Source organism: Periplaneta americana, chromosome 12 (assembly GCF_040183065.1).
Source record: "Periplaneta americana isolate PAMFEO1 chromosome 12, P.americana_PAMFEO1_priV1, whole genome shotgun sequence".
NCBI lineage: Eukaryota > Metazoa > Arthropoda > Insecta > Blattodea > Blattidae > Periplaneta > Periplaneta americana.
The window spans coordinates 73,454,112-73,480,776 of record NC_091128.1 but is presented as its reverse complement, the minus strand read 5'-3'; positions in this window follow the sequence as shown (position 1 = coordinate 73,480,776).

Genomic DNA, 26,665 nt, shown 5'->3' with positions numbered 1-26,665 from the left:
TGTCATTGAGGCTTCAGCGTGTTCATAATGCTTGTGTTCGTTTCATTTTAAACAGCCGTCGCTATGATCATGTCTCCGAGTATTTCTTTCAATTATCTTGGCTTCGTTTACGGGAGAGACGTTCAGTTCATTCACTCTGTTTGCTGTATCAGATTTTAAATAATTTCACACCTATTTGCCTAGTTCCTCGCTTCACACTTTCAGCATCCCACCACAACAGTGATACACGTTCACAGCATAACCGTGTTCTATCAATTCCATTTCATCAAACATCTCTCTACTCTGCTTCCTTCACAATACACACAGTTCGTTCCTGAAATTCCTTGTCACAGGAAATCAGGAGCAGTCGGAGTCTAAAATCTTTAAGTACACCCTACTTATAAATGTTTTTATTGAACAGAACTAGAATCTTGCGAAAGTTACTAAATAATCTTAGCAAGTTATTTTTTTTTCCTCTTCCTTTTTCACCTCCTTTTTTATTACTTGATATATTACTTAATCGTTTCTATCTGTGTGCTACATAGTACGTTTTTGCTATTCAACTTTTTATGTGTTGTAACCCACGTGTATTCTCCTATTAGTATATTAACTGTATATTATATCTCAAGTGAATTAATCGTAGAATTTATCTCGAGCACATTATTCTTATAATTTGTATACATTCCCCTTATGTTATGTAACTGATTTTAATTATAATAAGTAATTTTCTACTTTATTTTATATTCTCCTTATATTATGTAACTGATATTGATTATTTGTAAATTTTTTACTATATTTCATGTAATCTTTAAGGTATCTTCTTTTGTGTTGTTTAGTATTCTATCACATAATTTTGTACTTCATGCATATTATTGAAACCTGGTTGAGTGGAAGAGAAGGCCTTATGGCTTTAACTCTGCCAGGCAAAATAAAACTACTACTACATACTAAAGCAGTGTTAACATTTAGGGGAACATTTTTTTTTTGAGTATTCATTTGGGACTAATATGGTATTAGAATTGTTTGTTGTTCTCTACCAAGGATTAAGCTGTTAAAATCTGCAGAGTTATATTAGGCCTTCTTCCACTCTGTATACATATACCCTACCAATATCGTTTGGTGAAATTATATGACACAATTAAAATTATTTACAAATTATCTTAAGAAACGAATAATATAAGCGTAATAATTATTGACTGTTATCCACACAAGAAGCTGCAACATCATTATTTTATAAATTCCTAGACTCTTTTTAGGAGTCTCTCAGACCATAATATATACCAGTTTTACTGGTACCTTTCTACATGAAAGCGCTAATCTAAAGAAACATGGAGATATATATACCTTGTTTATCCACTTATTTATTGCTCTGAAAAATATCGCCATTCCGAAGTTTGGAGCACTCAAGAGTACTGCACGCTGACTGAATCAAGTTCAATAATTCACATCCTCGTATTTGGGCCTGGTATAACTTGACCCGGGACTGTATACCGTCACTATGTGGACGGTATACACACATTTTGGAACGAGTTTGAACGGAAATTATAAATCAAGTGCGGGAACATACCCGTAACACTCATTGGATTAAGGCAAAGGCAAGATTTGTATTTTATGTCCGTTATTCAGAGCCTTACCGAATGCTGCTGCAATCAAGCAAGATGAAACATATTTCTGATATTGCAACACACTTCAACCAAGAAATGAACCAATGTCAGTGTGGAATCAAATGAATATTTAGTTTTTACAGAATCTGTAAATTTGCCGGCAAATAATGAGACAGTACGCCACTGCACTGCCTTTTGTTGCACTCTGAATCAGTTCCGTTATTTTAGCTATTTTAGAAGATAATTATCGGCACGAAGTTGTAGTGTAATGATTAACGCGCCAGATCTCAGTCCGAAAATTAGTATATTCGATTTCCATCGTGGTAGTTCATTTTAAATCCCAATACCTCTACTTTTATTGAGATTTCTTTTTTTAACAAATGTAATACGTATTGCAATATTTGTTTACAATGCGTAGACATATTGTATCCGATATATTTTCAAGTGTACCATTATGCCACGTGCAGGTTCAATTACTGGCGTACTGGCCCGAAAATATTTCACTTCATTACGTGTAGGCCTAAGTTTTAACCCGCAGAGTCCTAGTTCCCTATGCCAAAATACTTACCTAGGACTACTTCACAATCCCTTACATTTCTTCGGTTCAATTATGAAACACTCGGTATAAATTGACCAGAGTAAAAGAAACATTCTGAAAGTGGCACGTCTGAAAAAACTGTTGTGCTCGATTTAACATTGTTAATTCGAAATCAGTCATAATTTGTTGAGGCCGACAAATTATAATTCGAAAATTCCGTACGACAGAACGTATACTATTACTGTTTCATATTGGATAATTTCTTTATACGTTAATAAAGTATAAACTAAAATAAGATAGAACTTCATTTTGTGTTATTGGATAATTCCTATTTCTATTAGAATTCCAGGAATACAGAATGTTTCACCAAATATTAGGGGAGAGTCGGGTAGTATCGGACATCGGATAATATCGGACAGTGAGTTTCTTTCATCTACCACACGATGATAGTACCTGATTGACATGGTTACGTTTCTGTGATGTCGCATAGAGAAACGTAACCATGTCTTTCAGGTACTACCATATGGTGGTAGATAAAAGGAACGCACTGTCCGATATTACCCGATGTCCGATACTACCCGACTCTCCCCTATTTCAGGAAAAACTGTTTATGGAAAAGCGTTAGGAATAAACGATTAGAGAAGTTGCTTGTTATTAAAGTTACTTTAAGAAACATGGGTTATGAAAAATAACCGGGAACGGGTCTCTTGAACCGTAATAGCTTGTACGTAGTCTTGTTACCGTCACGTGACTCAAATCTTCCTGATTGGTGCATTGTCATGGTGTGAATTTTAAGTTTAAGATTATCTTGCGCTGGCAATCGTGAAATAATATTCTGTGATTCTTTACCGGAAGTAAAAATGTCAGGCTATAGCTTCAGATTTAATTATTTCCTTGGAGCGAGAACCCACCAAGACCAAGAACGACAAGCCAGCTGCTGGCCTCACGCCCACATGACTCAGCAAAGGTAGGCGGTCATTCAACCAGTACGGAGATAACGTTTGATCAGCACGACGATCCCCCACCCGTTTCAGCTGGTTTTCTAAATCGGATTTCGTTACCTAGCCTCGCTTCTAAAATTCATCACGATGCTGGGTGGGCACCGGTCTCAAACTGGCCGAAAATCCATTAGAAAATTCCTTCCCAATGAGGACATTAATCAGCACTCATTTTGCAATGGGAGTCCAGGCATAATGCCTTAGATCAGTGGTATTCAATCCTTTTTACTTGCATACCCCCAAATTTCATTGCAGTTACGTAAGAAATAACAAAAGACTATAATTAATGATGCAAAATAAATTATTATTATTATTATTATTATTATTATTATTATTATTATTATTATTATTATTATTATATAGGTATAGGTCAGTTTCTGTCAGATGCGTTTCCAATTCACTGTGGGCTAAAGCAAGGAGATGCACTATCACCTTTACTTTTTAACTTTGCTCTAGAGCAGGCCTGCACAAGGTTTGTGCTCTCCGAGCCGGCTCACAGCTCACGAGTGGAGGCAGATATTGACTGCGCTCTGTATAAGGATGGACTGGAAGAGGTGATCTCGTACAAAATGTACACAAAAGGAAGTGCTATTACGAGTGTTTAAGAAATGAATTCCCGTTCAGTGTTTGCAAAACTATCTTGGACTATTATTAATTAATAAAGAAATATTTATTTTACAGAAATAATAGAAATTCGATAGCTACTTAAATGTACAATATCATTTTGTTATACTTTTATTTATCAGTACATCAAAACGGGGTTTTATGCTGTTGGCAGCTGAAAGGAACAGTTGCCTACTGATCGTAATGAAACATCAGTTACAGATGGTCGATGTCTGCCTTTATTAAAGTTGATTATAGAAAACAGTTGCTCACAAATATAAATGTTGAGCCAAACATAGCAATCATTTTCACAGCCAGTCTGTGTAGTCGTCGATATTATTGCTGATGTTTAGTCTTGTAAAACTCAACCAGGCTAGTAGTATTATTCAAACGATCTTTAGCCCTCAAGTCACATCGAAGATCAATAAGTTCGAGCTGTAAATCGCTAAATGTTATGTTCCGTCTTTTAGATTCCTCCATACTGTACTGTAGCAGTAAGTAAGCAACGTGAAACAGTTACTGAGAATACACACTGCACTCCACTAGATAACTGAGTGGTCGCTTCCCCCTCCTCTACCTATAGCAAGTCTATGTCATTCTGACGTATCTTCCTCTCCGTTTCGGCGAGCGGTAAATACGGCTCTCCCGCTCCGAACGAGCGCGCGCGCTCGTTGAGCGCTGTTGTGCAGGTATGCTCTAGAGTATGCCATTAGGAAAGTCCAAGATAACAGAGAGTGTTTGGCATTGAGCGGGTTACATCAGCTGCTTGTCTATGCGGATGACGTGAATATATTAGGAGAAAATCCACAAACGATTAGGGAAAACGCGGGAATTTTAATGGAAGCAAGTAAAGAGATAGGTTTGGAAGTAAATCCCGAAAAGAAAAAGTATATGATTATGTCTCGTGACCAGAATATTGTACGAAATGGAAATATAAAAATTGGAAATTTATCTTTTGAAGAGGTGGAGAAGTTCAAATATCTTGGTGCATCAGTAAAAAATATAAATGATACTCGGGAAGAAATTAAACACAGAATAGATATGGGAAATGCGTGTTATTATTCGGTTGAGAAGCTTTTATCATCCAGTCTGCTGTCAAAAAATCTGAAAGTTAGAATTTATAAAGCAGTTATATTACCGGTTGTTCTTTATGGTTGTGAAACTTGGACTCTCACTTTGAGAGAGGATCATAGGTTAAGGGTGTTTGAGAATAAGGTGCTTAGGAAAATATTTGGGCTAAGAGGGATGAAGTTACAGGAGAATGGAGAAAGTTATACAACACAGAACTGCACGCATTATATTCTTCACCTGACATAATTAGGAACATTAAATCCAGACGTTTGAGATGGGCAGTGCATATAGCACGTATAGGCGAATCCAGAAATGCATATTAGAGTGTTTGTTGTGAGGCCGGAGGGAAAAAGACCCTTTAGGGAGGCCGAGACGTAGATGGGAAGATAATATTAAAATTGGCTTGAGGGAGGTGGGATATGATGATAGAGAATGGATTAATCTTGCTCAGGATAGGGACCAATGGCGGGCTTATGTGAGGGCGGCAATTAACCTCCGGGTTCCTTAAAGGCCAGTAAGCAAGTAAGTATTATTATTATTATTATTATTATTATTATCATTATTATTATTATTAATATTATTATTTTTTTTTTGGTAAGGATAGAAATTTATCCTACAAATAATAGTTGGACAATGTTTATTCTGTAGCTGCTGACAAGCCTCTTGTACGTATTGAGAGGCCCCAGCAGTATTCTGGTGCTTTGTAAATCAACACATTACAGTAATGAACAATTCGATCACACATTCATTGTAAGCAAGCTATTACAATTCTCATAAAACAAAATAGACTCGCTTGTAACTGAAATCACAAAACTGGAGACATTCTATGTGTAATGTTAAAACACAAAATAAGTAGACACAGCTATGATTAATGCTCAAACAATTATTATTATTATTATTATTATTATTATTAAAAAATATGGTAGTTATTGATTCAATAATATTAATAGTAATGAATTACCGTATGTAAAATGTTACTGAAGCAAGAAAAAACAAGAGCTGATATTGTAAAAGAAAATATGTTAATTTCAATAATTATGAACAAGTATAATAAAATAAATGTCAGCATTTTTACATACCTAGTCCGTGGGATGCGTTGCTCATGAGACAACCCCGCGTACTCCTGTGGGTACGGGTACCATAGATTGAATACCTCTGCCTTAGACCACGACGCTACGGAGCGAGACTTAGGTCCAAATACATAGCGTGAATACCGAAACTTCTCTTCCAAACATAATAATGAAGAAAGCCTGAATCCTCATAGTTACTATTTCTGGTCATATTTATAATTGTTCCGTAACTCATAAGTTATGTGTTGACTGTAAGAAATTGGCTATTATTAAACCCAAATTAACAGATACAGTATTATTGCTTTAACTATATGTGTCGCACCATCACACACCACAATCAGACACAATTCTAGTAACCTAGGTAATAATTATCGCATAGTAAAACCTATGCACGAACTTTTAAATACAAGTCAGACCTGCTGTGACGTTATATTCGGTATTACGAAATAGATGTCCACCTCGGGCTGTGGAATACTCAGTTAGACGTCCTAATATTTGACATGTAATTGACAATCTTTTCCAAACCTGACCACAAAGATTACAAATGTGTTTTTCTGCACGAGGTTCTAGCTTCTGGGTAGCACGCTACTGTTACAGGTTATGATGCAATCAAGCATTTATGAATGCTAAAATACGAGATAAACAACTCTGAGATGTTTTAAGGGAGCCCTCTCGAATAAATTAGGTCTAATCTAAATTTCTCTGCTTGCGAAAACTTCCAGCACTTGAAGGAATTATATGTTGAAACCTCTTTTCTAGTTGCAGACTCCACGTTGTTCCAAAGAGAAGGTCTATTTTGTAATATATATAAAATTTACAATATTTAAACGTCATAATATTTTGTTGCAAAGCTTTGAGTTAAACATGTTGTTGTTGTTTAGTCAACTATCCAAAGACAGTTTGAAACTCATAAGTGAAATAATGAAGGCATCACTTATGAGGCAACTAAGCCAGGAGATAATGGGGTAAGGTGGTCAGTTCCTTTCTCCCTCCATTGCACACATCGCTGACTAGTAACATATACACTAATCAAACTTCAGATGTGCACAATTATTGTTCTTCCTCTGACACATAAAGTCAAGTGAGATGTACTGTCTGATATAATTGCTGTATATATTAAGCAGAACCTAAATCATATCTTCCGATTGAGGTTTTGGCTGATATGTACATAATTAGTGTAATATCACAGTCTAGTCTATACAGTCACGAAGCTTGAGTTGATGAGGGTACTAGGAACATTAGACTGTGCAGGTACTGTTTCGTACTGTTTCACATTGTTTGTGATGAGGCGATAGTAGCGATCCAAGTGGTTAGCAACTATCTATGGATGCATATTCCCTACATATTCAACTTTGTGACTGTATATACTAGACTGTGGTAATATGTAGCTAATCAACTATGTAGGCCTATGCAATGGAGGGGGAAAGGAACTAGCCACTCTATCATATTATCTCATGGCCTAATTACCTCATAAATGGTGCCTTGTTGGTATCACTTGTGAGGTTCAGACCTGTCTTCGGACAGTTGACTAAACAACGATCTCAATCATAGGTAAGTTAAACATGATTGTCTATAAATAATATCAGAGTAGAAATAAAGTCAACTTCCTTGAGAAATACTGACAAATCAGAGAAGATAAAAGAGATTTGCCACAAAAATTAAAATAATGGATAGGGGAAATGATTAATGTCCTATACAAAGTGTAATTGTGGAGTCACAAATTCGGGGTGTATACAGAAACCTTCTTGACTTAGAGGTATATTGTCGCTGTCGGCAGCCGTATGTAAGGTAAGTGCGCCAAGGCCATGTAGACTAATAAGGCCAATTGCTGTTTTACGAAGAACTGTCAAATATTGGTGATAAACGGCAGCATATCCCTCATCCGCATGCTCTGCTAAATGTTAAGTCATATAAACCACTTGCTTTTTGTCAGTTGTAGTGGATGCTAGAGGAAGAAAGTTCTGGGGTCGAACCTGATTTTATTGATACTACCATGCGGGAAGTACGTTTTTGTTTAAAACTCTGAAGTGCGTTTTCGTTTAAAACTCCTTATATATTTCATGAAAATGTAATATAATTACAGTAAATTTGATCTATTTTCAAGATCTCAAAATAGTTTTATAGGCCTAATAAAATTTAAATTAGGATTGTTTTACGTAACGAAATAAAACAAAACGTATATAGTCATTTAATGCCAAGCGATGGCTTTATTAGGACCACACGATTTATTGAATTATATGCATTAATTATTTGTATTTATTTGTTTCTATTTATTTACTTGATTATTTATTTAAACATTAATTAATTCATTAATTTTATTTATTTAAGCTGGTACTGTTTTATTTACAAGGAGAACATAATCACAGATATGATTTTGTGTGAAACTTGTAGCAGTTATGTGCATGGACATAGTGTTGGGATTACAAAATAACAGAAAATCGTACATTTTGAGTACCCAGAATGTGAAAATGTTGAGTTCTAATGTAATTTGAAACGTTTTATGTTATTTATAGTGTAAAAATCATTTCCTCAGTGACTTACAATTTTCTTTACTAGATTAAATAAAATATATTTTTATTCAATCGTTTGTTCCATAAAACGAAAAGTTTATAAACTCTGTTTACTTCTAAAATTTGGAAATTCAGAGCTTGCCTTATTTGGAACGCCTGTACATAATAAGGCCAATTATTTCTTTGCAGAATTATCGACATTTTAGTAAAAAAATAGGCCTATTACAAGTTAACAGTAAAGCTATATATCTTCCATTTCCTCATGAATAAATTTCTAATTTTATTACATTTGAAAAAGATTAATTGAGAAAGAACCTAATGCCAGCGAAGCAAACCTTAGCATGGCCTTATTTGGCGCACTTAACTTATACCGGAAAGAGCAACTCAAAGGGCCGTATTCATAGACATTCTTAGCGCGGGCTTTCGGTGGATGATCAGCGAACTAATGTTTTTCGTATTCATAAACCAGTGTTAGCAATATGATATGATATGAATCCTGTTTAGCACGCTCGTAGCGCGGGCTAGCGAAATGTCTATGAATAGCACCCAAAAAGTTTATAGTGCATACCTCACAGACATTCAATGTGCCCCGCGTGTACCACAGCAGACATCAAGGCGATATTCCACTCACACCACACACGCTACAACATCTACTGGAATGGACTCGCTGGCACCGAAGATACGATGTCGCAACTGTTGCACATTCTGAGTCAGTGATGATAATTATCTTTTATGTAATCCCATAAGAAGTCACAGACATTGAAATCGGGGGACCTCGATGGCCACTTGCAGTGCATCCAACCCACCTTCCTGCCAGTTGTTCACTAAGATGAGATGCCAGTTGGGTGGTATTCCATCTTGCTGGAAAATAAATTCCTTGTCCTCTTCTTCAAGTTGTGGAAACAGCCACATTATGAGAATGTCAAAATAACTGTTACCTGTGACGCTGTTCTACTAGAAGAAGTATGGCTATATACTTTCATTTTCGATATGGAACAAAGGACATTTAACTTAGGAGAATCACGATGTCTTACGATGAAACTGTCATCTAAAGGCACGCTGCAGTGCCACAACGCGCTCTGTCTTGGCGTATTGCAAAATACACCAACTACGTTTCTGGAGGATTCGCCATTAAGTCACTAAATAGCTGCATAATTCAGAAATGAGTTGAAATAAACATTCACATTACAATGCAAAAAAGAAAAAAATAACAAAAGACAGGCCAACCAGAACGAACAAAACCAATATTAATACCATTCGGATCTGCTGCCATCTATTTTTTCCGCTAGCAATGAGACATACCGCAATATTCAAAATACGAATTCCTTGAGTCGTTCTTGTTTATGATACTGCCTATAAATTTCGTAATATACACAGTTCCGAAATTATACGCATTTGTAATCACGGAGGGTTTTTGTGGACATATTTATATACACATCAGTCGTTCAATTGAAAAAAAAAAAATCCTTTCTAATTATCTGTTTTGTACCTATCACAACAAATTTATTCCCTTATCGCTTACGGATGATGGAATAGAATGACATTTTCGGGAGGAGGGTACTATGACCCACCACTGCGACCTTTTACGATTTATTACGCTAAGCCTCGAGCTATGCGCAATCCCAAATCCAAACCGGCTCACTACACTAGAATTCGCTTTCGAGCAAACCATCCCATTCGTCCTTAGGCTAGCCCCTCAGTGTGTTGCCAGCCGGCGTTCGGGGAATGCTATGGAAAGATGACGAAATGAAGAGTGTTGACGGAATGATGAAGATGCCTTACTTACTTATGGCTTTTACAGAACTGTCATTGCAATCCTCACACAGGCCCACCATCGGTTTCTATCCTGAGCAAGATTAATCCAGTCTCTACCATCATATCCCACCTCCCTCAAATCCATTTTAATATTATCCTCCTATCTACTTCTCGGCCTCCCCAAATGTCTTTTTCCCTGCGGTCTCCCAACTAACACTTTGCTATGGTCGTGCCAGAGAATCAATTTCTTTCCGAGGCGTATGTTGAGGTTTCGTAACAAGCTGTTTTTTGTGCGGTGTTGGGTTGTTAGCACTTCGTCCAAACCCTAAACTGGAGGACAACCTCTTATCGGCTGTCCGCGACTGCTTATTCAATATATTCGCAGCTACCCTCCATATCCTCCATTAAGGGTGTAATTAATATTTTGTTATTTGAAGTGTTGTATCAGTGAAGAAGTGTGCTGTGTCAGTGAAGTGTGTTTGTGTCAGTGAAGTTTTATAGTTTCTATGGTAGAGCAAAGTATTTGAACAGTGAAATATTTTTGAAGTGTTAGTGAAATCAGGACAATATCAGTGAAATGTGTCATATTACCAGTGCAGTGAGTGGGTTGACAGTGAAATAAGTGAAGTGCTTAAAGGTACCTGTGCATGTATGAACATATCATACTCGTGGGTTTTATTTCGAACTTAGGGTTAAGATAAAAATTATATTTACTTTAAATGTTATTTTAAGTGATCGTGCTTCATTTAATTTAGGATGCTCCTTAATTTTATTATACTATTATACTATTATTATTATTATTATTAGCATTAATTATTATTAGTATTATTAATACTTACTTACAAATGGCTTTTATTCCTTTGTTGTGGTCGTGCCAGAGAATCAGTCCCATTCCGAGGCTTATTGTATGAATTCGTAACAAGCTGTTTTTTTTTACGGTGATGGGTTGTTAGCCCTTCGTCCAACCCCCAAGCTGGAGGACCACCCCTTATCGGCTGTCCACGACTGCTTATTTAATATACTCGCACCTACCCTCTAAATTTGGAGGCCGTCTCCTCTATCCGCAACCTGAGGACGCGCCATGCCGTGGTGACAGGGACCCACAATACATGAGATGCAGATGCTAATATGGAAAAAGGGAGAACCTCGAGAAAACCACCAATTGCAACCTTGTCCGCCACAACTGTCAATGTCAATGAACAATCCCGGACCTGACCGGGACTCGAACCCGGATCGTCAGCGTGACAGACTGATAGTACCAGTAGTGTTTATACTTACTCTCTTGAACTATAATTTGAAGGATATACATGAATTAAATAACCATTTGTTATGCATCCAAACAAGAATAAACATAACTGATTTTCTCGATTTTTAATTTAAAAAGTCAAGTTCCGCGCCTAGCTGCGTCATGTAATACATCACGCCTTGAACTAGCGTTATGGAATAAGCGCCGGATCGATTTCTCATGGGGGGGGGGATTTTCTCAGAAATTTCGGCTATATACGGGTCTGGTGTCCACCCAGCATCGTGATGAATTTGGGGAGCTACGATAGGTAGCGAAATCCATTTTTGCAGGTTAGCTATAACGGCTGCGGGAAAAAATTATTATTATACTAACCACACCTCATCCCAGGATTGCTTAGATCATCGTTCACTTTTTGCTAAGGTATACGAACGTGAGGCCGGCAGTCGCCTGGTAGGCCTTCACTCTTCATGAGCTGGTGCGTAAGAAATTGTTTGGTTATATTTAAGTTAATGCATGAATTTATTTGTGTAAATTAAGTTATGATTTTAATGATAAATCACCTACGCAACTTAAAACAATTATTTGTAATTTTTTAAGAATTTTCATTCTCGATTCACAACAATTTTAACAATTGTGTAACAAATCTGATAATATGTGAAAACTTGTTAAACTAACACATTTAATTATATAGCCTATACTGTGTGAACATTGACACTTAAGAAGGTCGGCTTGGCTTTACGTGGGCTGGACCTGGCACGGTTTGGCCCATTGTGCACTCTATATGCGATGATCGTCCGAGTCCGACAGATGGCCTGGGTGGAATTCGTGAAACCAACGCTAACAGGTATGTCATTCTGCCTCAGCCTTTGATAGAGCCAGGTCTCGTTTCGCGGACGAGTAACCTGATGAGTACTTAAGAAAGTACAGTTTACGCAAAAATAGGCTTCGAGCCTGGCCTACGTCACAGAAAATGGAGGACGACATAAGGAGAGACCAGTAAACAATGATACAGAAATGATTCTGTAATGCGGATTGTTAAACTGAAAACATAGACTATCCACTACTATTTATGTTGCTTCCCTATCCCTGTGAAGTAATTGAGTCTGACATGACAGTAAGCGTTTGAGATGGGCAGGGCATGTAGCACGTATGGGCGAATCCAGAAATGCATATAGAGTGTTAGTTGCGAGGCCGGAGGGAAAAAGACCTTTGTGGAGGCCGAGACGTAGATAGGAAGGTAATATTAAAATGGATTTGAGGGAGGTGGGATATGATGATAGAGACTGGATTGATCTTGCTCAGAATAGGGACCGTTGGCGGGCTTATGTGAGAGCGGCAATGAACCTCCGGTTTCCTTGAAAGCCAGTAAGTAAGTAAGTAAGTAAGTATGACAGTAAGCGTATATTTTTAATTTCAGCAGTGTGCATGTTTTGTTTTTATACTGATAATGTCGTCACGTCGGTCCTTTACTTTGGCAAGTCCGCTTCCAAGAATCAAAATCGTTATCGTAACGATCTTCAATTTAATAATAATAATAATAATAATAATAATAATAATAATAATAATAATAATAATAATAATAATAATAATAATTTCGTAGGTATCCTGTGGCCACTGTAGTATACTTATGTGACTAGTTTCGGCGTGGTGTGTGTCATTTTTAGCCATTAGAATATTATGTAAATCAACCTATCTGGAACATTGTCGGCCACTTTTCAGATAATCACGGATTTTAACAATCATAAACTTGTATATATATATATATATATATATATATATATATATATATATATATATATATATATATATATATATATATATACGATCTAGTACTTTACACTCCACAAAATATCGACAATTACTCATTAGTGGCCAATATACATGATCATGTAATAAGAAACAGTGAACAAATTAATATTCCATAAGGTAGATTACACAAGAGCAACACAAACTTTTCAATCATGGGGATGAAATTATATAATAAGCTCTCTAGTCAGTACTATAAATTACCAACCAATAGCTTCAAAACTAGATTTTACAATTGGTTATTAAATAATCCTTTTTTATCCTGTTGTTGAGTTTTGAACACAAACTTGTATGAAATTGTTCTTTAATACTTACTTACTTACTGGCTTTTAAGGAACCTGGAGGTTTATTGCCGCTCTCACATAAGTCCGCCATTGGTCCCTATCCTGAGCAAGATTAATCCAGTCTCTATCATCATATCCCACCTCCCTCAAATCCATTTTAATATTATCTTCCCATCTACGTCTCGGCCTCTCCAAAGGTTTCCCCCCCCCCAGCTTCCCAACTAACACTCTATATCCATTTTTGGATTCGGCTATACGTGCTACATGCCCTACCCATCTCAAAAGTCTGGATTTAATGCGTGCAGTTCTGTGTTGTGTAACTTTCTCCATTCTCCAATTGTTCTTTAATAAATAGGTTTAATTGTAATTAGTTACAATTAATACATTATGGGTGAACTGTTTTCTTTAATTTAAAAGTTTCATATTATATCATGTTTTCAATTCATTATTTAAATTTTACTGTTTCTTTTATTAGTGTTTTGTAAAATGCATGATATACTTTTCAATGTATTCTGACGAAGCCTCAAAATATATATCTAATGGCCAAAATAAATTGAATGGAATTGAATTCATACATTCTACAGTTGGTTTATTTCCAAAACTTCGTAACTGCGTTTGAGGAAATTGTATAGCAGAGTAAAGTAACTTCTTATTCTTTTATACCCCAGCTAACAACAGTTTTACATTTGCTATTTGTAAAATATAGAAACATCTGAAGACTTACGAGGCTTTAAAAGCAGACGCACTTTGAAAATATACATAGATTTCAACATTCTGAACAAATTTAACTTAAGAGTTTTTTAGAAGCAGACGTACCCATACTTTGAAAATATACATAGATATCAACATTCTGGACAAGTTTAACTTAAGAGGTTTTTAGAAGCAGACGTACCCATACTTTGAAAATATACATAAATATCAACATTCTGGACAAGTTTAACTTAAGAGGTTTTTAGAAGCAGACGTACCCATACTTTGAAAATATACATAAATATCAACATTCGGGACAAATTTGACTTAAGAGGTTTTGGAAGCAGACGTACCCATACTTTGAAAATATACATCGATTTCAACATTCGGGACAAATTTGACTTAAGAGGTTTTAGAAGCAGACGTACCCATACTTTGAAAATATACATCGATTTCAACATTCGGGACAAATTTGACTTAAGAGGTTTTAGAAGCAGACGTACCCATACTTTGAAAATATACATCGATTTCAACATTCGGGGCAAATTTGACTTAAGAGGTTTTAGAAGCAGACGTACCCATACTTTGAAAATATACATCGATTTCAACATTCGGGACAAATTTTACTTAAGAGGTTCTAGAAGCAGACGTAGCCTACCCATACTTTGAAAATATACATAGATTTCAACATTCGGGACAAATTTGACTTAAGAGGTTTTAGAAGCAGACGTACCCATACTTTGAAAATATACATAGATTTCAACATTCGGGACAAATTTGACTTAAGAGGTTTTAGAAGCAGACGTACCCATACTTTGAAAATATACATAGATATCAACATTCGGGACAAATTTGACTTAAGAGGTTTTAGAAGCAGACGTACCCATACTTTGAAAATATATATAGATTTCAACATTCGGGACAAATTTGACTTAAGAGGTTCTAGAATCAGACGTACCCATACTTTGAAAATATACATAGATTTCAACATTCGGGACAAATTTGACTTAAGAGGTTTTAGAAGCAGACGTACCCATACTTTGAAAATATACATAGATTTCATCATTCGGGACAAATTTGACTTAAGAGGTTCTAGAAGCAAGCCAACGCTATTGAGATTTTATGTCTTGTTCTAGTGTCTTGTAGCTTGAAGTGGTTATGGGAAAATTGTGTGGGGAGCATGGTAGGTTATGTCTGTAATAGTATGTCAAATAGGGAGTCAGTTCTGTAATTCAGTTGAGTGTTTTAAGGATATGTTGTATTCGTGATTTTATATTCTTCACTTAACTGAATTTCAAGCTGAAAACTTGTATTTCCATGATAATCTAAGCATCTTAATATTCTGTCTTCATAGGCCTACTTCCCAAAAGACTAAGTAACTATGGCTAAAATAGTGTTACTAAAAACGTAATGGCTTACTCTCCTCGTAAAAATCAGACTGACAGACAAGTGGACGACCCAGGTGAGAAGTCGCGACGGAATCTTTTCGCTTGAAACACCGCGTCGCTAAGGCTGTGATTTACTGCCTACGCTCTTCGTGCTATAAAAATAAACTGTGAAACCTTCTTAACGCGCATTCTTTGGCTGGGTGTCCGTCAACAAGTCATCATTCTTCTTGGAAAGTTTTAACACGTCATAAAAGTGTCATATTCGTAAAATCTGATAAAGGCCTCTCTTTTCCAAAGAGACGTGCCGTGCATTTTCATACATTCTTCTTTTTAACACTGGCTGGCCTAGCGGTTCTTTAAACTGAACCAATTTAAAAATATTTATACCGTACTTCAGTGAAACCAGAAGCAAGAATGGATATGGGTCAACAGTTACAAAAGAGATCGACAGAAGAAGAAAAAAGTGAAATAAGAAGTCAAGATTCTGCAAGAAATGGAAGAGAAGAAGTAACATTAGGGACATCGAATAGAGATACGTCAGTGGGAAGAAAAAAAGGACACGGTGTCGTGTATAGTTCCTGGGGTAGCTCAGTTGGTAGAGCATTCGTGCGCTAAGCGAAGGGTCCCGGGATCGATACCCGGGCCTGGAACAATTTTTCCTTAAAATTATTCAGAAAAATTATAACTTAAGAGGTTGGTACAAAGGAAAATGAAACATAGGAAAGTGTTGAAGTAAAAATGGTGATGGTGACAGAAAAGACGGTAAGACGAGCGAATAATGGTAAAAAAGGATGAGAAAGATAATAGGCAGATGATAAGTAGTGAACCAAATACAATAAAGAAAATGGTAATGGAAAGGTAATGAAACTACAGAAACTAGTTCGTCGGTAATATACAGTATATAGTATATATTAGATTAGTTGGAATAAGTTATCAGCGAGCGTCAATGATTAAAGTAATGAATAGGATGACAACTATGGAAGAAATATAGCTATTATTTTAATGTACCGAAGTACATATGAAGTTTCCATTCAGATATTGTGCGTCATCATACGATGAAAGAATAGTGGAACGGAGAAAAATTCTCTCCGGCACCGAAATTTGAACCCGGGTCTTCAGCTCTACGTGCTGATGCTTTATCCACTAAGCCACACCGGATTCCCATCCCGGTGTCGGCTCGAATCGTCTCAGTTCTCCATTCTACTACTCTTTCATCGTATGATGACGCAGAATATCTACATGGAAACTTCGTATGTACTTCGGTACATTAAAATAATATAGATGATATGCGGTAGATTACTTTATGATTTAAAACGACGCTTATTCCGTCGGATCCCGGCCAATCAGTCACTCATACGAGTGCACCTCCGCACGTAAGTGGACATTGTCTTACGTTCATAGACATCTATGACGGAGTGCAGAGGGCAGGCCACTAGAGGAAACCCAAGAGGTGGAACTTAAACTGAGACGATTCGATCCGACACCGGAATGGGAATCCGGTGTGCTTAATGGATAAAGCATTAGCACGTAGAGCAGAAGACACGGGTTCAAATCCCGGTGCCGGAGAGAATTTTTCTCCGTTCCACTACTCTTTCATCGTAACTATGGAAGAGTTCAACTTAATGTAAACAATATTGGGAACAAATAATTGCTTAAGGAAAAGAGAGAATTGAATTGAATTGAATTGAATTGAATGAGATTAATAAGAATAAGATGCATAAATGGGAAGGGAGGGAGTAGCAGAAGAAGAATGGACGTGACATAGAGCTGAGAGAAAAGGTAGAAAAGTGATCGGAGTAATATACTGTATGTAATAGCCGGATGTTTAATAAGCATAAGCAGGATATGTATCCAAGGGAGTGATGGCACTGTATATAGAAATGTGAAGGGCCATCACGACCGATGTAAGCTGGTGCAATAAATGTCATAGTCTATCATAACCGTATCATATTTATACAGTATTGTAACCTGCACACTAACATAATTTAATAAGGCTGGAGACTGGTCAAATACCGAAAAGCAATCGATAAATTAAATAGGCAGGATCATCGATGACGCATAATTTCTTATAATACGAGGTTGTACGTCATTACAGTGGAAGAACCGTAAGTTTTGTCATTAACCATTTCAGAGAATAGATTTTTTAATTATTTAAAACAGAACAGTTAAATACAAAATTTTGTTCGTTTTTGCTCACGTTTCGAGAAAAAAAATGTTTTAAATGAAACATTTAGTATCGTATTGTAAGAAAACTATTGGTTAAAATCCCAATATCTCCAGTCAATTTAAGAGAGTAATACATTATGATATGTTCTATATTGTTGTGAAACTTGGACTCTCACTCCGAGAGAGGAATAGAGGTTTAAGAATGTTCAAGAATAAGGTGTTTACGAAAATTTTTGGGACTAACAGGGATTAAGTTACAGGAGAATGGAGAATGTTACACAACGCAGAACTTTACGCATTGTATTCTTCACCTAATACAATTAATTAGGAACATTAAATTTAGGCGTTTGAGATGTGCAAGGGATTCAGCGCATATGCACTTTAATGCCACAGTAATGCCATCAACTATTATAGAAGTGTCTCAACATCACTTTTAGCAAACATAGCCATGTTAACGATACTGCGTCCAGCTCAACGCTAAATAACAAGATCACCACAACTGCCTCATTTAACTTCACACCGGCAAACACCACACAATAAGTGATCACATACTTCATATATTTAAAGTGATGTACAAACTATGTGTTTTTTAAACAGTTTCTAAACAGTGTTTTTTAAATAGTGTTTTAAATATTGACTGAAACATCCTAATTTAATTTTGATAAAGTGTTGTACCAGCAAATAGTATATAAGAGTTAAGGTAATCACTTATGTAATCATGGCAACACTTCACCGACATAGCACAGTATGCACAAAAACACTGATCATTTAAGTCCACGATACATGTACCCATAGGCTTGGTTAACAATTAGCATCATATACATACATCTGAAGATGGTACAATTTACGTACCGAAAACGTTAATGAAAAATATGACTAATTAATTCATTCATTTAATTGTATGATAAGCAAAGGCGGAATACACACACATAATCATAGTCAAATTGTGATAGCTTATCGGTATATCTTCAACATGAAATTCATAAACAATTGCGTTTAAGACAGCTATAGAAAATTGTCTTCATTTATGTAAGGTTGCTGGTTAAGTACTTCAAAAATTAAAGTGAAAGACAAATATTTCTAATTGGTTGAAGTAAAACACAGCTACTTCTCTCTACACGTTTAGAACAAGAAAATTAAACAGTACATTATTATCTGTATGCTTTTTTTTTCTTACGGCATAAAAAAATTCGATGGCGATGACTCCCGCCCCCCCCCTATTCAAAACGTGGCCCATGAAGGGGTTGTTCACTGGAACATAATTGATTATTGTGCATTCGCCACTGATCACAATGTTGCACTCTGGCACAATTCTCATGTTTAAAATTTGCATGTTTTTCTGTACAATTATTGAAAACACAACAGAATAGTAATGGTATGACTAAATCTCACTCGGTACTTTTTATGTCGGCTTGTAGAGTTATTCAAAAGTTAAAAAAAAAAATTGAAACTTCTTTAACTTCATAGAAAAACAGTAACACAGATATTTAGTAGAAGAATGAAGTTTATTGAGATATAAGCCAATTTGAAAACACTCAGACATGGTCGCCTTTTTTTCCTCTATCATCAGTAGCCTCTCTTTTAGGAATTAACAGCAAAATCTTGCGAAATATCTTAAAATTTTTTTACAAGCTTCTACAATGACAAATAATAGGGCCCATTCCTCATTACATTTAGAGTTCAGAATGCCTGGAACAATCTCTATTACTTACAACTCCACCTTTTATTCATTCTAAGCTGTTGAATTCTTCCCATATGTTCATATGGCATGATGCAATTGGCAAGTCTTTACAGCCATGATGGATCATTTAAAATTATTTCACGATATTATGAAAATTTTGTGGTAGAACCACATATTAATGAACAATTGACAGACTATGCAAAACTGGCTTTCAGGTAGAGCTCACTGTTCGTTAACAGAAAACCACAATTCAAGTCACACAGAGTTTGTGTGCACTTAAAGTTGGGTGTCTGACGCCTTGTGAACCCACTTGAGTTGTATGAATATAAATGGCAAACATTGGGACAGTGTCAGGCGTAGTTCTTGGGTAGCTCAGTCGGTAGAGCATTCGTGCACTAAGCGAAGGATCCCGGGATCGATACTCGACCCCGGAACAATTTTTCCCTTGAAATTATTCAATTGACAGACTAATACTTGCTTTCCTTTTAAATGATAATTTTCTTACAGTTCCTATTCAGCAATCTATTCAACAAATTCAAGAGGACAAACAATCACTACCAACCAGTAGCGGCCGGTGATCGAAATCCTCGGTGAGGCCAGATGCAACTAGTTTAAGTGCCTCCGATAGAAAATGTGTATGATAATTATTATTGTTATTATATTATTAATATCATTATTACTGTATTATTATTATTATTAGTCTATTATTATTATTATTACTATTAATGAAACATAATAATTTCACTCACCAAATATGCTGTTATGCTGTGAGTTTCAGTGTAATGAAGCAACCCATATTATGTGTTGAAATTCCCCTTTCTTTCCTTTCTTTTTATTTTTTCCTTTGACACCAACAAACAAGGCCAAGAGAAGTTTATATTGCACCACATTACCACTTAACCATTTATGTTGCCCATACCAGGATGCAATAGAAACTCGCGTTTCAAGATTATCTGTCAGAAAAATTGTCAGCGATGTCGTAGGTATCTCGGCAGTCTTTCTCTTTATTTAAAACTTCCTTTTTTCAGTATTATTTCTTCTCGAAAAAGGACACTCTTAAGAATGAATTAACTGCACCATCATTATTTCTCTCATTTGTTTCTGTTTATATTTTCCCGAAATATATAACAACAATGGCCCAGATTCACTACTGTACTACGAAGTACAATAGTACAACACCCTCGCTTAAGTCATAAACTAAGACATAAGGGGAGAGAATAGAGAGGGTCTCTGCCTGCCAAAGAGCCGGGATTTTGTTATTTATGGCCTATTTAGGAAGACAAGTCACTACTGCTATTCCCACCCCACTCTACCCTTGAGGCCGGCCCATGGATGAGAGAAGTGAAACCTGACCTGACGAGACGAATTGTGCCTCAGCTACAACGTTTTAAGCGTAAACTCAAAGCCCGCGAAAAGTCATGAAATACATAAGCCAGACCCGGCACTAGCGATCCTGGCCTCAGGAACAAATTTTACTGCACAACAGGTCTATATACATTACAAGTCAGACTCGGCACGAGCAATCCTGGCCTCAGGAACAAATTTTACTGCAAAACAGGTCTATATACATCACAAGCCAGACCCGGCACGAGCGATCCTGGCCTCAGGAACAAATTTTACTGCAAAACAGGTCTATATACATCACAAGGCAGACCCGGCACGAGCGATCCCGGCCTCAGAAACAAATTTTACTGCAAAACAGGTCTATATACATCACAAGCCAGACCCGGCACGAGCGATCCCGGCCTCAGGAACAAATTTTACTGCAAAACAGGTCTATATACATCACAAATTTTTCAAATGCTTTTACAGCGATATATTCTTCATTCAAATAACTAATACATTATATAAAAACACAAAATTTGATTTCAGTTAAGCCAAGTGACTAAGGCCCGGCCTCACTTGCCTCAGTCAATCAGCCGCCACTGCTACCAACGTCCGCAGCAAAGGATATCCGCACCCGTTTTGGACGTGTTGTGGGTGTGTTTATTTACTTGTTTAAGGAAGACAGCTCATTTCCATTGTTAATTAAGCACGCCATGTTAACTACATATCGTGACCCAGAGGAGCCAAGCACGCCAGTCAGCATTACCACGTAATGCTCTCCGACTAGACCGGCTGTACTACTTGGCCCTGCCTCATGACGTCTTGATTTTGCACTTTAATCAACCAACTTCAATCAGGTATCTAGGATACCCAAGTCCGGGCTCTATTAAAAAGTAATAAGTTAATAAATTATATCGGATAAGGTATTTCGAATTTTGAAAAAAAATCTATTTTCATTTCTAAGGAATAAGTTATTGTTAATTACAAAATATAAACTGTTTTCAATTAGGTAGAAAAGCGATTATGAAAAATTATAATTATAAGCTATTTTGACTTATGTAACCATATAATAAGCTATTTTGAATTGTAAATAATAAGCAGTTTTCAATGATATAGAATAAGCTAGCTTGAATTGTAAAGAATAAACTGCTTTGAATTACTATACAGAGTAGCCCAAAAAATGTGTGCACTGTTTGTTCATCAATAACTTTGGAATAAATTGAGATAAAATTCTCATTTTCTGGGAAATTGTAGCTTAATATTGCTGATTGGCAGTGACCAGATGAGCGCGCATGTGCAGTGAGAAAACAAAATGGCAGTTGCAAAGTCATTGTTCGAACAACGGAAGGCGATTTGGAAGTAGTACGAGTATTTTAAGTTTGAAAACATTAGCGAGGTACGGCGACAATGGCGGAACGAGTTTCAAACAATACCGGTAACACGTCTAACAAATGCGCGTATTCGGTATAAACTCGGAGCCAGTGATACTATTAATGATGTGCATAAAGAACGTCCCAGGCGACCTGTGACAGCAACAACTGCAGCTACAGTACCTTCCGCAGCAGTAACAATTTACGCATTCACCACAGAAGTTTGTGAAACAGATTGCATTGAAACCGGAGTCAGTCGATCAAGTGTACAGCGAATTTTGAAGACCGCTGCATTCAATGAATGAGGACGACCCTGATCGACGAATTGAGTATTGTGAGTGGTTCGAAAACGTGCGAAGTTTGCAGGGAATATTGTCTAGTCTGACGAGGCACAGTTCAAACTGAATGGTATTGTAAACCGTCACAATTGCGTGTAGTGGACTCCTGAAAATCTGCAAATCCACCAGGGCAAAGCCGTCAATTTACCGGGACATAATGTGTGTTGTGGTCTGTCCTCCGTGTTTGATTGGGCCGTTCTTCTTTGAAGGCACAGTTACCGGTGCGGTATATCTCGAGATGCTTCAGACAAAATTGTATCTGCCATCCCAGTGCTGTACGGAGGCGAGAGATTTTACCTGCAACAAGATAGAGCCCCAGCCCACTACCATCGAGATATCAGAGCGTATCTGGATGAAACCCTACCCGGACGATGGATAGGTCCAAGAGGTGCTGTCGACTGCCCAGCACAGTCCCCAGACCTAACACCAATCTCTACCTACGGAGTACCCTAAAGGATGTTGTTTATCGGAAAACTACTACACTGGATGCGCTACGAGAACAAATTAACGTCAAGTGCAGCTATCACACTGGACATGTTACAGAGCTTCGTTCGTGGTGCAGATCGGCTACATCGACAGTGTTTGAATGCTGATGGTGGCCACTTTGAATACCTATATTAAGCTACAATTTCCCTAATCTCAATTCGTTCTAAAGTTATTGATGAACAGTGTATATGTTTCTTTTGGGCTACTCTGCATAGAATAAGCTACTTTGAATAACGAACAATGAGCTATTTTTACTTCTAAAAAATATGCTCTTAAATTATTACAAATAAGCTATTTTGAATTATATAGGATAAGCTATTTTGAATTATACAGCTAAATCTACTGTATTTTGAATTACGTAGAAAAAGCGATTTTGAACTACATACTGTATATAGAATAAGAGAATTTGAATTATATACAATAATCTATTTTCAATTATGTTGAATAAGCTACCTTGAATTATAAAGAATAAGCTATTTTGAGTTATAACAGAATCAGCTGTTTTGAACTACAATGAATGAGTTACTTTCAATTATGAATAATAACCTATTTTGAATTATATAGAATAAGGTGTTTCGAACTATATACAGCAATATATTTTGAATAAAGGGAATAAATTATCTTGAATTGTAAAATTACGCTCTTTTGAATTATATAGAATAAGCTATTTTGAATTATGGTGAATAAGATAATTTGAATTGTAACGAATAAGCTATTTTGAATTTTATACAATTAGGTATTTTGAATTATATACGAGTAGAATAAGCTCTTTGGAATTAGGGGAGCCCCGGGCAAAACGAATAACCCGGGCGAAGAGAATAATGCCTATTTCTTAGAAACGCCAACAGGTAACGCTTTCTGCTATGTTGGGGAAGAATCCCTACCAAATTTTGCTGCTGGAACTGACTTGTCGTCATTCTAGCTAGTGAGAGAAGAAGCCAACGTGTGCTTGAAGAAAATTGACTCTTTTCTTAAAATAGTTCCATGTAAGAGAAACATATGTACAACATACATTACTGCAGAAACCCTTTATTATGTGATAGTAATATATAAGCGATACTATTACTTCTAAAGTGCCATACTTACGAAGAAGATTATTGACGTTTATATTTGTATAACCTTAAATGAAAAGCGAAGTGGCATCTGCGGGCTAAGTGAATAGGACAAAGTGAATAGGGCAAAGTGGATAACTTATCCGCTTTGCCCTGCCATCTTTATTTGACTATATAAGTGTCAGCTATATTTTTATACGTATTTGTCTATTGTAATAAAGCGTGTTACATCATTTTACATAGTGGAGGCATTAAGTCACACTAATTAAATTATAAATCAGCAACATTGATCTTAATTTTTACTTAAAAAGCTAGTAATATGCTTTCAGATGGTTTAATTTTTCAAGAGGAAGAAGGAACAAGCCAAATGTCTGAAGAAGCCATGAAGAAAGCACTTGAAGAAATAAAATCTTCCAATCAGTGGTTCTGCTATCTGGCCATACAACCATAATGTGTTTGTTGATGAAGATTTTGCTCCAGATGAACTTACAGATCGCCCATTTGAGACAGAAATCAGCGAAATGACAGCTGGCTCAGATTTAACAAATTCTGCGGTGCCAGCTTCTTCAGCGGCTGAAGAAACAGTTAATGCTCACTCAGAATCAACCACATCTGTGATGTCGGCATCTTCAGAGATTGACGAAATATTCAATACATCAATTACTCTCAGATTTTAAGTTCCGGTTACACCAAAACCCTCAACATCGTCAGCAGGAGAACCCAAGTCAGTTCTTTTGATTTAGACCAGTGTCAAAAGTGGATGCTCGAAAGATACGAGTTAAACGAAGAAAATGTCAGCGCTCTGAAGCTCTTACATCTAAACCGATTAAAAACGTTGAAAGAGAAGTAACTTATGGGCAGGAGGAAAAGCAGAAGAAATCCAAGTCTTCAGTCCCAGTGAAACGTCGATTTGTTCAAATTCATATTTTGAACTAATCTAACGTGCTGTAAAGGGCTGTAATAACATTTCTTATCGTCTCATATAACTCATTAACATTGTGTTTATGTGTTCATTTAATTTTATTATCAGTGAATATAAATTAAATAGAAATGTGAAAATGTTATAGGGATATTCACTTTGCCCGGGTTAATTATTCGCTTTGCCCGTGTACACGGGCAAAGCGAATAATTAACAATATTTTCTTTCTCAAATCATATCACTGTCCGTATGTACTAGAAACGAATTGCTGTTTTGTAGATATGTGGACAACATGTGTCACAACCAAAGTCATGAAGTTTTTATTTCCGGAGCACCAAAATATAGCCTATGGCATTGTTTATTCTTAGCTTATCCGCTATGCTCGGGTTTCCCCTATACAGAATAAGCTATTTTGGCTTACAGTGAATAAGTTACTTTGAATTATACAGAACAAGCTTTTTGAAATATAAAGAGTAAGCTATTTTGAATTATAAGGAAAAAGTTATTTTGAATTGTAAAAATGATGTAAGATATTTTGATTTTGAATCGTAAAAAATAAGCTAATTTGGATTACGAAGAATAAAGCTACTTTGACTTATAAGTTATATTCAATTATATAGAACAAGGTAGGCTATTTTGAATGATTAAAAATAAGCTGTTCCGGTTTATAAAGAATAACAAATTTTGGATTGTAAAGAATAAAATTGCCTAAGATTATTTTGGATTATAAAATGCCTTGCATTTGCAGTCCAGAAAACACAGTTACCTCCTTACTTGAACTAATAATAATAATAATAATAATAATAATAATAATGAATACACAAGTTAATAATGTAGGCCTAATCTGAAATATGATACGGCAGGGACTGAATTGCTGCCAAAAGCGTGACGAGCTGTACGTGTCATCTTCGTAGCACTAATTGTTGTTCCGCAGTATTAATTATCTACCGCTTTATTGCATGAGAAGCGAACAGCTTGTGTGGCTTGACTACCGTGGTGTTTGTGACGTCAAGTGAGCGTAACTATGTTCACAGCTCTATTGCTTGGCAAAGTGAACATTAATGGGCGTGGCCTTGCTATTACCTGTAAAGTGAGTGCAAAAACTGAAACGACATTCAGCGAACGATTACCACGCACGCGCATAGCCTTCGTTTGCACTAAACGTCTATGTAGGCATGGAAACTTTGTACCTGTGTTATTATACAACTAATAAGAGTCCTTAAAAATATTCGCTTGATGAAATTTATTTTAATGAGTCGATTAAACATAATTTCTTCACATTCAAGTGTGGTTGTGTTCTAATAATGTCTCATGGTCACGTGACTCTTTATTAAAATATTTATCATACAAAGTAATATTTAATAACGGTTATTTCTTAGAGATTATCGCCCCTTTTCCAGTCAAGCTTGTTGTATGCGTTCGTGACGATTACAAAACTTGGCAACATAGCGAACGTAACACACACTTTACGGCTGTTCTTAGTGTTAAATCAAACATTTCAGCTGAATAAAGGGGGCGAGGGTGTTATGACTTATGACTACTTCTACTGAGTAGGGTGACAAAATATGTTATGACATTTTGAGTTATATTAGGTGATTCATGAAATTCAACACTACATAGGGATCCTGTTCTAGGGACTATGTGGATAAAAGAATGAGAAGGGATTCATGAATCCCTATAATTTTGTGTAATGTGTTTATGCTGTTCGAAATTACAAATTTCTTAACAACATTTCAGTCTATACGTGTCATATTAGGTGAATAAAATAGTGTTACACATTATTAT